The 13821-nt window shown below is 30.9% G+C and overlaps 1 long non-coding RNA gene across 1 annotated transcript; it reads left to right on the plus strand.

The window, feature by feature from the left end:
• Positions 1-11759: 11759 nt before the first annotated feature.
• Positions 11760-13819, plus strand: LOC136971570 (uncharacterized). Its single transcript, XR_010880181.1, has 2 exons — positions 11760-11808; positions 13514-13819. It is a non-coding gene; the product is annotated as an uncharacterized lncRNA (long non-coding RNA).
• The last annotated feature ends 2 nt before the right edge of the window (positions 13820-13821 follow it).

The raw sequence follows: 13821 nt of genomic DNA on the forward strand, positions 1-13821 counted from the left end.
CGACATACCGAAACCTGAATTGTTAAAAATAAAATTAATTGGAGAAGAAACAAGACGACAAGAGAAGCAAGAGTGTTTAGTTGAACAAAGTGCACTGTACATAGGATCGAAACAAAAGAAAAGTTCTTCCGACAAAACTACCCAAAAGGAAATAATCGTTCTTCTTCACAATTCACAATCAACATGCTACATATGTAATAAACCAGACCACCGTGCAGCTGAATGTAGAAGTAATAACAAATATTCACAAAGGAACAATACACACATAAAGAATGATGCTATGGCGGTCACAGTACAAACGGCCCAACCTCTAAACTCAACAGACTGGTGTCTTGATAGTGGAGCCACCCCACATATGTGTAGCGACCGTACGAAATTTATAGAGATAAATCAAGATATCCACAAAGAAATACAAACTGCAGGAAAAGATGCATTAAGATCCGTTGCGACTGGAACAATTAATATAAACGTGCGTGTCAACAACACCAAAAATACAATTAAGCTACAAGTCGTGTTTCTCAAATCTGGAACAGCTATCAACTTGATATCTGTACCGAGAATAACAGAACATGGATATTCTGTCACATTCAAAAAGGAATCTGCAACTGTTACTCGCCAAGATGGTTCCATCGCCTTGATAGCAAAGAAAAGAGATCAGCTGTACGTAGTAGAAACTACATCTGACGCAGTATTGAATGCGGAAGAAAGTGACAATCTTCTGAGATGGCATCAACGACTTGGTCATCTAAACATCAACGATTTAAAGAAACTAGCAAGCAAAAAAATGCCCTGGATGGTTTATCCGATTTATCGATGACTAATACACCTATGCTCATATTTTTACCTCCTCCTTTCCTTTTTACGTCTTAAGTTTAAACAATTACCTTTTTCATTTGTTCTAAAATATGTTTTGCCCCTATTCTTTATTAGCGAAGATGTCAAAGTCCTGTGTCGCCGGCTCGACACTTACATTATTAGATTTCTCGTTGGTTTAGTTTATTAAAAATATACTTTTTTCCTATTAATTACAGAGTATTTCCGGAGCCTCATCCAGACGATGGCTTTTATATTAGTAATTTTTGTATATGTATATATATATATTATATTTATTTATTTATATATATATATATATTTATATATATATATTTTTATATTCTACACTTTTAGAATTATATTAGTTATATACAGTCACACATTCCACTTTCAGATTATGTACATAAATGTCATCACGCTCACGTTTTTTTATGTTAGTAATTATTGCTATTAATTAAATAATTCGAAAAAATTGAATAAAAACAACTTTCGACTGTCGCAAAAATGTTTTTACTGATTCGGGAATTTCCTATTTTCGAGAATTAAAAAATTTCAGGAACACAATCAGTCACAATATTATGAAATTTAAATATGTTCATTCGGAGATTTATAAAATATTAATTAAGAATAAGAATCTTTATATCATAGCGGAAATCAAATTAATTTACTTCCAAAAGTTTTTCTATTTCAATCGTTAAATAAAAAAATCTAAAATTGTACATGATACCAAATAAAAATTGCCAGGACAAATTATATCATTCACAGAAAAATATATTTCTTTTAGGCCATACATACAAAGATGGGTCTTAGGCTACTTTCTGTCCCTTCACACGCTGTACGAGGCAATAACAATTCCACACGGCGAAGTCGACCTTTCTATGGAGGCTACCATTCGCCGCCAAAATGTAAAACAGTTAACAACGTCCTCCAGCGGTAGCACAACAAAATTAATAATTACACTTGATAAAAAATAAAAATTGCCAGAACAAATTATATCATTCACAGAAAAATATATTTCTTTTAGACCATATGTAAGGCCGCCGACTTCCAGGGAAAAACAGTTAATTCCGCGTCAGGAAAACCTAGGGTCGAAATCGTATGTGGGTGGTGGCGGTAGGAGACAAAGATGACAAGTGTCTTACACAAAACCGTTTATTCTAACTACTAAATTAACTTACATATAATTTCAGCACAATACGATCTAGATCGTTAGCGTTGTTGTTGTTACGTTGGGAACGTTCCTCGGTTAATTCTGGAGAGACAGTCCCTTTTCCCGTGATCTCCGGATCGTCTTGACTTGGGTGGACTCTGGGTGGAGAGGAACTCGAACGCAGGAGAATCGTCGCACATCTTGTTCGAAAGACCGCAGGAGAATCAAACTTGCTGTCTGGAGGAGAACCCCTGTCTTCGCGACGGGAGTTTTATAATATTTTCCCTCTTGAATCTCACCCTTTTGATTGGTTCTATTCCTCCTCTCCCTTACCCCGATTGGTCATTTCTTTTGTTTCTATGCGAAATCGGAGACCGATCTGGGTCGGGAGAGTTCCGAGAGGTGTTGACGGAGTCTTTGAAGTTCGTGCTCGTATATTCCGCCGTTATGGCCCTCTCTTTGACGTTTTTGACTTCACGCGGTCCGCCAGATGCTTCGGTGACCATTTACCCCCCTCTGTTTCCCGTTTCTGACACTCGTACACGAGCACCTGGACAAAGCTCCCTCTCTCTCGGTTGACATCCCCTCGGTCGTTCATTATCGTGTCGCGTTTGTTTTAGGATAAGTTTGGGAGAGTTTCTTTCGTGTCTGGTTTACATTACCAACACATGTTCCTGACACGATCTGACTCTTGAAACTTTCCGACTTCGGAACTTTATAATTATTCACCATTTTTACGCGTTTTTGCGATCCCTACACATACATACAAAGATGGGTCTTAGGCTACTTTCTGTCCCTTCACACGCTGTACGAGGCAATAACAATTCCACACGGCGAAGTCGACCTTTCTATGGAGGCTACCATTCGCCGCCAAAATGTAAAACAGTTAACAACGTCCTCCAGCGGTAGCACAACAAAATTAATAATTACACTTGATAAAAAATAAAAATTGCCAGGACAAATTATATCATTCACAGAAAAATATATTTCTTTGGTAGCCTCCATAGAAAGGTCGACTTCGCCGTGTGGAATTGTTATTGCCTCGTACAGCGTGTAAAGGGACAGAAAGTAGCCTAAGACCCATCTATGTATGTATGGTCAAAAAGAAATATATTTTCCTGTGAATGTACAGTACATGATACCATTTATTTACCCTCCAATTTATTTCTATAATTTTGTAATTAAGAAAAATATATTTAACATTTTTTTAAAATCTTTATTTTGAAATGGTATTCACGGCAAGTACAAAAATAAGAATAGACGCCAATTTTAACATTACGACTTTGCAACAAAATTAATGAAATAAGTAGTTTTAATTCTTAAATTTATATCATTTAACTTAACAAATCACGCGTTTAAATGTATTATTTTCAAAGTAAATTTGCACTAATGTTGCTCTTTAGAACGACATTGACATAATTGCTGAGATCTTCCTGAGATTATTCACCCCATCACAAACTCTTCACTTCCATATTGAACTAATGTTAATACATAATTTAGCCCAGTACAGAAAAATGTACAATATTGCATCATGATTTAATTTACTTCGAGATGAAAAATATTGATTCTATTACTACGTTTTCATTCGTACCATACAAAAACTATTCTTGCATATTCGTGGCTCTTCAGATATATATGTAGAGGACAGAGATTGTATATCTTAAGGACCTACTTCCACACAATCAAAAATTGTAGTTTTCGGGTGGATTCAACACTTCAAATTCAGGAAAATGGGAAAAATCAACAGAAGTAACAAAAGGAAATGCTGATATGAATGCTTCACATATTCTGTTGCGGTATCCCTTACGGAAAATGATTGCGAAACATCTCTCTTGCACTATTTTTGGTTTCAAACATTTTAGGCTCTCTAACTGTTTTTTGATTCTATTACAAGTGCCTTCAAAATCATTGATATGTAAAGAAACTGCCTGAACTCTCCCACCATAGAAAGCAATACCCCTTCTTATCGTCTTTTTTATCGAGTAAATAGTGTATGCACCAGTTTCATCATCATGGAATTGTATCCCATAATCTCTAATTCCGATCATGCACCTCAATTCATCTTCTGGTATATTCAGTAGCTTTGATAAGTATGACATTTTTCTTGTTTTAATTGTAATGCTTTCTTCGATTGTAAATGAAAAATGACGAATATTGAAGCCTGGAACTGATGGAAACATTGCGATATTTATTTCGATGTCTTTTGTTGATGGGTACACTTAAAATGGTAGTTGGATGTTTTTTTTTCTAAATTGAATAATGGTAAAACATTAATACTGTTCATCATAAAAGCGTTAGTTGTAAAAAATGCAAGTATGTGCATATTTTTAGACCGAAAGTAAATTTCATCTTTTGTCGGTGGAATTATGTGTTTGGTACAATGTGGACACCTCCCATAACAAACGATATGGTTCTATTTGGAAAAAAAAAAACGCAAGTACTGAAAATTATCACTACATCTGACGAAAAAACTACGTAGTTTTTCAGAATTGTCTGCTAAAGTGTTCAGCATTGAAATTGGTATTTTCTGTTAAAAATGACAAATTAATTAGATTAAAGTTCATTTCATTCATCTATTTTACCACACCAAAGTATGGTATATTTATCACATCAAAAGTATGTTTATTGTTCAAATAGCTGAATAGTTTAAATGGAATAAAGACAATAATAAGAGTAGTTTTAATATGCATTTCTTTGTTAATCTATATATGTAACCCATTCAACAGGTGTCCGTCCTTCCTTCCGTCCGTCCGTCCGTCCCGTAACCGTTTGATAACCGACACTAGAAGCGCCCCTATCGTGTGTCATATTTCAAACATTCAAATTAAATTAACAATTTTATATTGTTAATTTAAATAATAATTAAATTATTATTATTCATTTGGCCAATACATTATTATTTGGTCAATATAACAATATAAATAATTCAGTATATTTGTAATAGGAATTTATTACTGTCACGGAATGCCTGTAATGTTCACTAGGGGGCGAATAACGAAAAACCGGATAGATTTGAACCGCTACGATAAAACGATAAGTGAAATAGTTAAGCTAATATCTATATATATAACCCATTGAACGCGTGCCTGTCCGACCGTCCGTCCGCGTAACGGTATGCCAAAAACGGGCACTATCGTGTATTATACAGTAGAGCATCGATTATCCGACTCAATTGGGGACTGGGGTTGGTCGGATAACCGAAAAGTATGAAAAAATACATTATTAGTATAGTGTATTAGGCCTGGTTTAAATACTAGCCTCCGTTTTATGGTCGAACCAGTGCTGCCAGCTAAAAACATGCAAAAATTTAACAAAAATAATATTAAAGTAGCCAAGACGTAACCAAATATTGTAGCGCCACATCACTAGCGGACATTTGAATTTGCCGACTAGAACGCGGTCGGTTAACCGATAAGTCGGTTAATCGGGGGTCGGATAATCGATGCTCTACTGTATTTCAAACATTTAATTTAACAATATAAATTATTATTTAAATTAACACCCACTAGGAGCGCCCTAGCGAATGTTACCAGCGAAGGTAAATAAACAAACTAAACTATTTTAAAGTATATTAATAAAATAATGTAAAAGATAAAAATTACTATAATATAACTCTTATCTTAAAAACCGATGGTGTCAGATATATTCATTCTTTTAGTTATTTGCACTGTATATCAGTACACTGAAAATTTATTTCCATTCCTTTCTGACATTCGGAGGCATAAAATTTTACTGTACTCTAATCTGCTTTATTTTTAAAAAACAAATCCGAATAAAATAAAAAGGTTGTAAGACAAAGCAATGATAATATGAGAGAGAAAAACTATTTTATTATAATTCATGTTACCCTAAATGCATTTCACCTTCCACGGCCTCTTCGGTAGGGCTTCTTTTGACAAAGGAACTTAAATATAAGTCATCCGACAGTAGAGACATCATTTATACAATAACTACTTCGCGTACAGTTTTTATAACCAATTAATCTATCCCAGCATTCCGCTACAATCACGCCGTCATTCAGATTCATTGTGCTATTTTGCATAATAATTGCGTAGTGTTCTTTGAATTTACGTTTAGTTACATTTTTTTCCCGGTGTAATATTTTAATGTTATTAATATCAATAGAACAATTATTAGCCCGACAATGTAAAAATATTGGAGAAGTATTAATTTTAAGGCGTATCGAGGCTAGGTGTTCCGACAATCGTGTTTGCAACTTCCTCTTTGTTTCTCCTACGTAAAAATTAGGGGTTTCACAGGAACACTGGAGTCTATAAACCACACCATCTTCTTCCAATAATTCTTTTTTCACCTTGGGTCTTGTCACGAGTCCAGATAACCTATTTTTTTGGATCGGAGCCAACTTAATTAAGTTCATTAAGATCATTATAATCATTAAGATCATTATAAAAAGAGTCATTATAAAAGTCAATTAAGATCATTATAAAAAGAGTCATTATAAAAGTCAATTAAGATCATTATAAAAAATTTTTTGATATTTTTCAAAGATTCCTTTAACGTATGGGAAAGGGACATACTTATCCACCGGTTGTTTTTCTTCTTTTACTTGGAATCTGTTCCCTAAATATGCATTATACCACTTCTCAAGGAGTCTTTTTGGATATCCGTTTAATAGATATTTCTTATTTATTTCTTTGATTTCGACTTCTCTTATACTGGCTCTGGTCGTTCTAGAAAAGATCTTACGTATTTCCATTAAGTATAATTATATTTTTCTTTTGGTTAATTGGGCAGTAAGATTTAAAATTTATTACTTTCCTTGCACTACAAGGTTTTTCGTATTTGCAATATTCTAAATGATCGTTGAACCGAATAATTGTTAAGTCTAAGTAATTAAGTCTATTATGCTTTTCGAATTCATGGGTAAACTTAATACATTTGTTAATCTTATTAGCTTCTTCTACTATTTTTTCTGGAAATGTTACTTTACTATTATATATAAGGAGTATATCATCTACGTACCGTGCAAGGAATACTATTCCATTAATTGTTGACAAAATTTGATCTGTGTTAATCATGACTATTTCTGCTAACTTCGGTCCTACAACAGAGCCCATAGAGATTCCATCTTTCTGACGGTAGTATTTCCCGTTAACTGTAAAGAAGTTTTGTTCTAATACAAATTTAGTTAAATCTATTAAGTGATGTTCAACGTTATTTCCTTAGTAATTGAAGGGTACATTGACTCTATGTCGAGGCTCATTAGCCTGTATTCCGGCAGCATTCTTCCCATTTCTAATTTTGAAATCAAAATATCTGCATTTTTCACACTAAATGTCGAATTTGTAATAACCTGCAAAGATTTTTTCAAAAAATTTTTTAGGTTATATAATAAAGTCATCTTGAAGTCTACGATGGGTCGACATTTATTCTGTTTGTGCGTCTTTATGCGTATATTCAATTTTGGTATCCTTACATTTTCAAAAGAAAAAAAAAATTATTGGAAGAAGATGGTGTGGTTTATAGACTCCAGTGTTCCTGTGAAACCCCTAATTTTTACGTAGGAGAAACAAAGAGGAAGTTGCAAACACGATTGTCGGAACACCTAGCCTCGATACGCCTTAAAATTAATACTTCTCCAATATTTTTACATTGTCGGGCTAATAATTGTTCTATTGATATTAATAACATTAAAATATTACACCGGGAAAAAAATGTAACTAAACGTAAATTCAAAGAACACTACGCAATTATTATGCAAAATAGCACAATGAATCTGAATGACGGCGTGATTGTAGCGGAATGCTGGGATAGATTAATTGGTTATAAAAACTGTACGCGAAGTAGTTATTGTATAAATGATGTCTCTACTGTCGAATGACTTATATTTAAGTTCCTTTGTCAAAAGAAACCCTACCGAAGAGGCCGTGGAAGGTGAAATGCATTTAGGGTAACATGAATTATAATAAAATATTTATAATTTAGGTATTCTTGAAATAATTTATAATTTAGGTATTCTTATAATAAAATAGTTTTTCTCTCTCATATTATCATTGCTTTGTCTTATAACCTTTTTATTTTATTCGGATTTGTTTTTTAAAAATAAAGCAGATTAGAGTACAGTAAAATTTTATGCCTCCGAATGTCAGAAAGGAATGGAAATAAATTTTCCGTGTACTGATATACACAGTATTTTAAAGTATTTATAGAATGTTTAATAACACTAAATAATGATTTTTAATTATCATAAAAGTTGTAATGAACGCCTACTAGGGGGCGTCCCGGGCTCCTAGTATCTAGAGCCCTATATAAACAGAGTATGGCCACTCTAACGTATGGACGCCATTTTGAGGCCAAAGTTGCAGTGTCAGAGTACTGCTTAGCATTTAAACGAGCAATGCTAGTTAAAAACAGAAATTAGATTTAGAAAGAAGTTATATTAAGTTAAACATTTTTAGAAATAATTTTTAATTATGTTCGGAATAATTGTAGTTTGTAAGTGATTGACAAAATATATAACAATAACAGGGCTAGAAGCAAAAAAGTGAAAATATTAAAAAATTATATTTATGGATCACATTTATTCACAGCACTATTGCGATATAAATAATCTGAAAAATATGTATTTAAAGTTAAAAATTTAATAACTAAAGACAAAAATTATTTAAAAAAATCAATAAAGTTTATTTTTCAACAAAAAAAACTCGAGTAACGTAGTAACAAATAGTGATTTTCTGCATTTTTTGCAAGAAATGCAGATAATTACTAAATATCGATCATTTATTAATAAAAAGGGTAATTGAAAGTGAATTACTTGAATTTTGTGAAAGTGAATTTTTCACTTTAAATGCTGTTATTTGCAAGATTAATTTCTTGTTTAGAAAATTTTCTATCTTTTTTTCCAACAAACTTATATCAACCATTATCATTACATACTATTGCTGTTAAAAACAATATATATCATAGCTAATGACATCTTAAACAAAGATTTGCCTAAAATGTTTTGTAATAGATTTTCTTGTATTAGTTTAGTAAGTTTTAACTAATCATTTGTCAGGGGATAAAATGTAAATGTGTTTCTACATATAATAAAAATTGATAGAGTTAATTCACTTGCGTATCTTAATAGTATGCAAAATAATTGCCGAAGGAAAAGATTGAAGAAAAGCATTTATCAAATTCTAAAGTTCATTTCTTCAATTGAAAAGTACAGTTTAAAAGGATTTAAGGAACCAGAATGGAATTTTGATGGAATATTTATTCGGAGAACTTGTCAAAGTTATTTACACAGAGCTCGTAAAGCTGTTTAATTAGCATTTTATTTTTTAATGCATAAAAGAAGTTGTGCTTTTTGAAATTGTGAAAAATATATCAGTTTGAATAATACAAAGTTTTAAATGAGTAAATACAAGATAACCAACTTTAGTCTGTTTGTAATTAAAATAATGAAGTGCAGATTTTTTTTGTCTTAAAATGAATATATTAGAAGTATATACTGTATATCGAAAAATGCATTCTAGAAATGTCAGTATGTTCAGTAAATAATTGTTCTCTGAAACACCCGACGAGAATGATGAAGGCATTGTCCTACTGCTCCGTGGACACGGGATCAAATTCGGACACGTCTTGGTGTTTCAAAGCAGAGTCAAAAAAGGGAGAAAAACTGATGACATTCAATAGGCAAAAAATTGTGACAGATCAGTCTGGTGATGAATATTCTTAAATAATATTTTAATAGAAATTCATAATTCTTTATCTAATAGTGGTTGAATAATTTATTCTTTCTATAGAGCAAAAATACATTGTTACCATTAACAAATAGTTACTAAGAATTTGTAAAATTATGAATAAAAGAAACGTTTAAAGAACAAATTATTTTTAAATTACTCGGACTTTTAGACTAAAATCCAAAAAAATATTGTATTGATGGTAGAAAACAACCAATTATTTCTGTGCAAAATATGCACAAGTGTATATTCTACTATTTGATTTTGTCAGAATGGAAGAAGAAAAGATATTTAATGTAATGAATATGCTTGTATATATGAAATCATTAATGTGGCTATTTCAGGATATAGAAAATGAAAAATGTTCCTAAATATATATTATTAATTTTAATTGCTTCTTACCATAATAGAATTCTTTTTTTAAAGGGTGTCCAAAATTAATCCAGGATTTAAATTGCATGCCATTTTTCTCCCATTGGGTTTGCATTGCCATATGACCTGACATCCCATAGTAAACACATTGCAGTTAGTTGATACGGAGGAGTGCGTAACAATTATAGGTATAGACAAAATATTGCTGCAACCGTGTACAAATTACATTCCATTTTTGGTCAAAGAAACATGACAAATGAAACGACTCTGCAAAGACTGATTGGAAAATCTGAAAAGTTATCAGCAAAACTGAGCTGCAATTGTGTGAAAATGTAATTGAAAATTATCTCAAAAGAATACGAGAATGTCAGAAGGATCAGGACATTTGTCGGATATTTTGTTTCGTGTTTAATTGCAACGTTTACCCTTTTAAAATGATGTAATTTTGCCAATTAATGAATAAATAAAACATTCTGTTTAAAATTTAAATTCTGCATTACTTATGGGACGCCCTATATTTATGTTGATATTTTATATATGGTTTATATTCATATAATTTATTTTTTAGGTATCGAGAATATAAATTTCATTTTTCGCTAAAACTGGCTAAAAGATACAATCCTCATGTTCAGAACATGAATGGGTTTTTTGTGGCAAAGTTTAAAAAACTTTCAAATAGTATTCCCAAAACAGGTAATTAATACTTAAAAAATAGCATAATTATACAGCACCCTGCAGACAAATGTTTATAAAACTCAATTGTAAGACAACGGCAGACAATTTAACCGTCTTCGGATTAATTAGGTTATTCTGACGTTCTTATAAATTTTGCACATAATTATTAAGACATAAATTTATTTACATATGGGACGCCCTATATGTATGTTGATATTTTATATATGGTTTATATTCATATAATTTATTTTTTAGGTATGGAGAATATAGATTCCATTTTTCGCTAAAACTGGCTAGAAAATACAATCCTCGTGTGTTCAGAACATAGATGGTTTTTTGTGGCAAAGTTTAAAAAATTTTCAAATGTTATTCCTAAAACAGGTAATTAATACTTAAAAAATAGCATAATTATACAGCACCCTGCAGACAAATGTTTATAAAACTCAATTGTAAGACAACGGCAGACAATTTAACCGTCTTCGGATTAATTAGGTTATTCTGACGTTCTTATAAATTTTGCACATAATTATTAAGACATAAATTTATTTACTTATGGGACGCCCTATATGTATGTTGATATTTTATATATGGTTTATATTCATATAATTTATTTTTTAGGTATGGAGAATATAGATTCCATTTTTCGCTAAAACTGGCTAGAAAATACAATCCTCGTGTGTTCAGAACATAGATGGTTTTTTGTGGCAAAGTTTAAAAAATTTTCAAATGTTATTCCTAAAACAGGTAATTAATACTTAAAAAATAGCATAATTTAAATACAGCACCCTGCAGACAAATGTTTATAAAACTCAATTGTAAGACAACGGCAGACAATTTAACCGTCTTCGGATTAATTAGGTTATTCTGACGTTCTTATAAATTTTGCACATAATTATTAAGACATAAATTTATTTACATATGGGACGCCCTATATGTATGTTGATATTTTATATATGGTTTATATTCATATAATTTATTTTTTAGGTATGGAGAATATAGATTCCATTTTTCGCTAAAACTGGCTAGAAAATACAATCCTCGTGTGTTCAGAACATGGATGGTTTTTTGTGGCAAAGTTTAAAAAATTTTCAAATGTTATTCCTAAAACAGGTAATTAATACTTAAAAAATAGCATAATTATACAGCACCCTGCAGACAAATGTTTATAAAACTCAATTGTAAGACAACGGCAGACAATTTAACCGTCTTCGGATTAATTAGGTTATTCTGACGTTCTTATAAATTTTGCACATAATTATTAAGACATAAATTTATTTACTTATGGGACGCCCTATATTTATGTTGATATTTTATATATGGTTTATATTCATATAATTTATTTTTTAGGTATCGAGAATATAAATTTCATTTTTCACTAAAACTGGCTAAAAGATACAATCCTCATGTTCAGAACATGAATGGGTTTTTTGTGGCAAAGTTTAAAAAACTTTCAAATAGTATTCCCAAAACAGGTAATTAATACTTAAAAAATAGCATAATTATTTAAAATAAATACTTATATCATTTTAAAATTCAAATATCAAAAAATCAATAGTACAAGTTGACAGCCTAAAAATTTGACTTGTTGGGTATTAAGATATGCTTTTTATTCTGTAGAATATATTAGATTTTCTTTAAATTTCAATTAGATGATATTGTGCCCATTCTCAATACATAATAATTTAAAAAAAGACCAGCGTAATTGTTCACAAATTCCTTGCATCGTATCCAAAATCTTTAAGGCACAAAACTTGCAATTACATTAATTCAGTTACTAACTAGAATTTAGGTTGAGAGAGAAAACTGCTTAATATTAGAGAAAAATTGATTAGGCCTTGATTAAATAAACATGCACAAAGTTTCATTTGTAAGTAAATTCATCATAAATATTTCTAATTACAGAGAAGTTAGTAATATTGATTTTGTTTGCTTGAAAATAAAACAAACACTCTTATTAGAAATATTTAGATGGCAAAAGGTTTGATTTAAATAGATCACGAACTGTGAAGTTTAATTAAAACCAAACGTTAATAGTAACTTTTTTGTAATACTTATCAATTATTTCTATATTTAATTATAAAACTTTCGATTAAAAAACTTTCTCTTGAAACAGATTATGTATTAATTTATTTAGTAAATGAAATTTGAATAATGGTGTAATGCTGTAAGGTGAAAATTCTATTTATTTCATAATTAGAATCTATCCAGGGCTCAGATTTGCTTGATTTGAATTGGGAAAGTTAAAAACTTTTATCATTTGAATACATTTGTAATATCCAGGATATGGTATAAGCCTTCTCAGAAAAACCGACTGGTAATTAACAGTTTGTTATGTATGTTTGGGAACCAATAGCTTTGTGCATGGTTTTAATTTTAAATACAGTTGGTCCGACAATAATCTAATGGTATTTTCACTCTCCCTACTGATGCAATTTTCCCTAGCTAATTAATTTTCAGAATTCTGAATATAGAAATTGCCGGAATGAGAAAATTAATAGAATAAATATTAATATACGATCGGTTCGCTGTTTTGCAGCAATTAGAGAATATTATTAGTTAAGCATTTGTTTATTTTTTATCATTCAAATTTAGAAATTATGCATATTTAAATGCGAGGTCTTGAAAGTTTGTTTGCAGAAGCTGCATAAACTGGAGTAACTTGTAATTCATGGCAATGATGATTTGCATAAATACAATTTACTATAATAATTTAATTTATTTATGACATATTTTCTAATAAATTAACAGAATTATCGAAAACACTCTCATTTAAACAAAAAATAATCATTGTTAATCCTACATATATTTATTTTAGCGGAAGAGAACAATACAAACAAGACGACAACAGACGAGTCAAAAGAAACTGAGAAAGAAACTCAAAATCAATCGAAAAAGACAAAAGGTGTAAAACGCAAGAAAGTCAAAGAAAATTCTGCCAAAAGTGAAGATCCGGAAGACGAAACCGAAGAGGCAGAAGATCATTCCGTTAAACCGTTCAGTGGCATAAAGAAGAAAAAATCAAAGTGGCTAAAAAATAAGAAAGCGAAGAAATGAGTAAATGGAAGGCATTAATGTACATAATCCATTTGAATGAAATAAAAATCTTCACACTTTTATTTAATC

This window comes from Centruroides vittatus, unplaced genomic scaffold (assembly GCF_030686945.1).
Source record: "Centruroides vittatus isolate TY-2023 unplaced genomic scaffold, ASM3068694v2 contig_2604, whole genome shotgun sequence".
NCBI classification, from domain to species: domain Eukaryota; kingdom Metazoa; phylum Arthropoda; class Arachnida; order Scorpiones; family Buthidae; genus Centruroides; species Centruroides vittatus.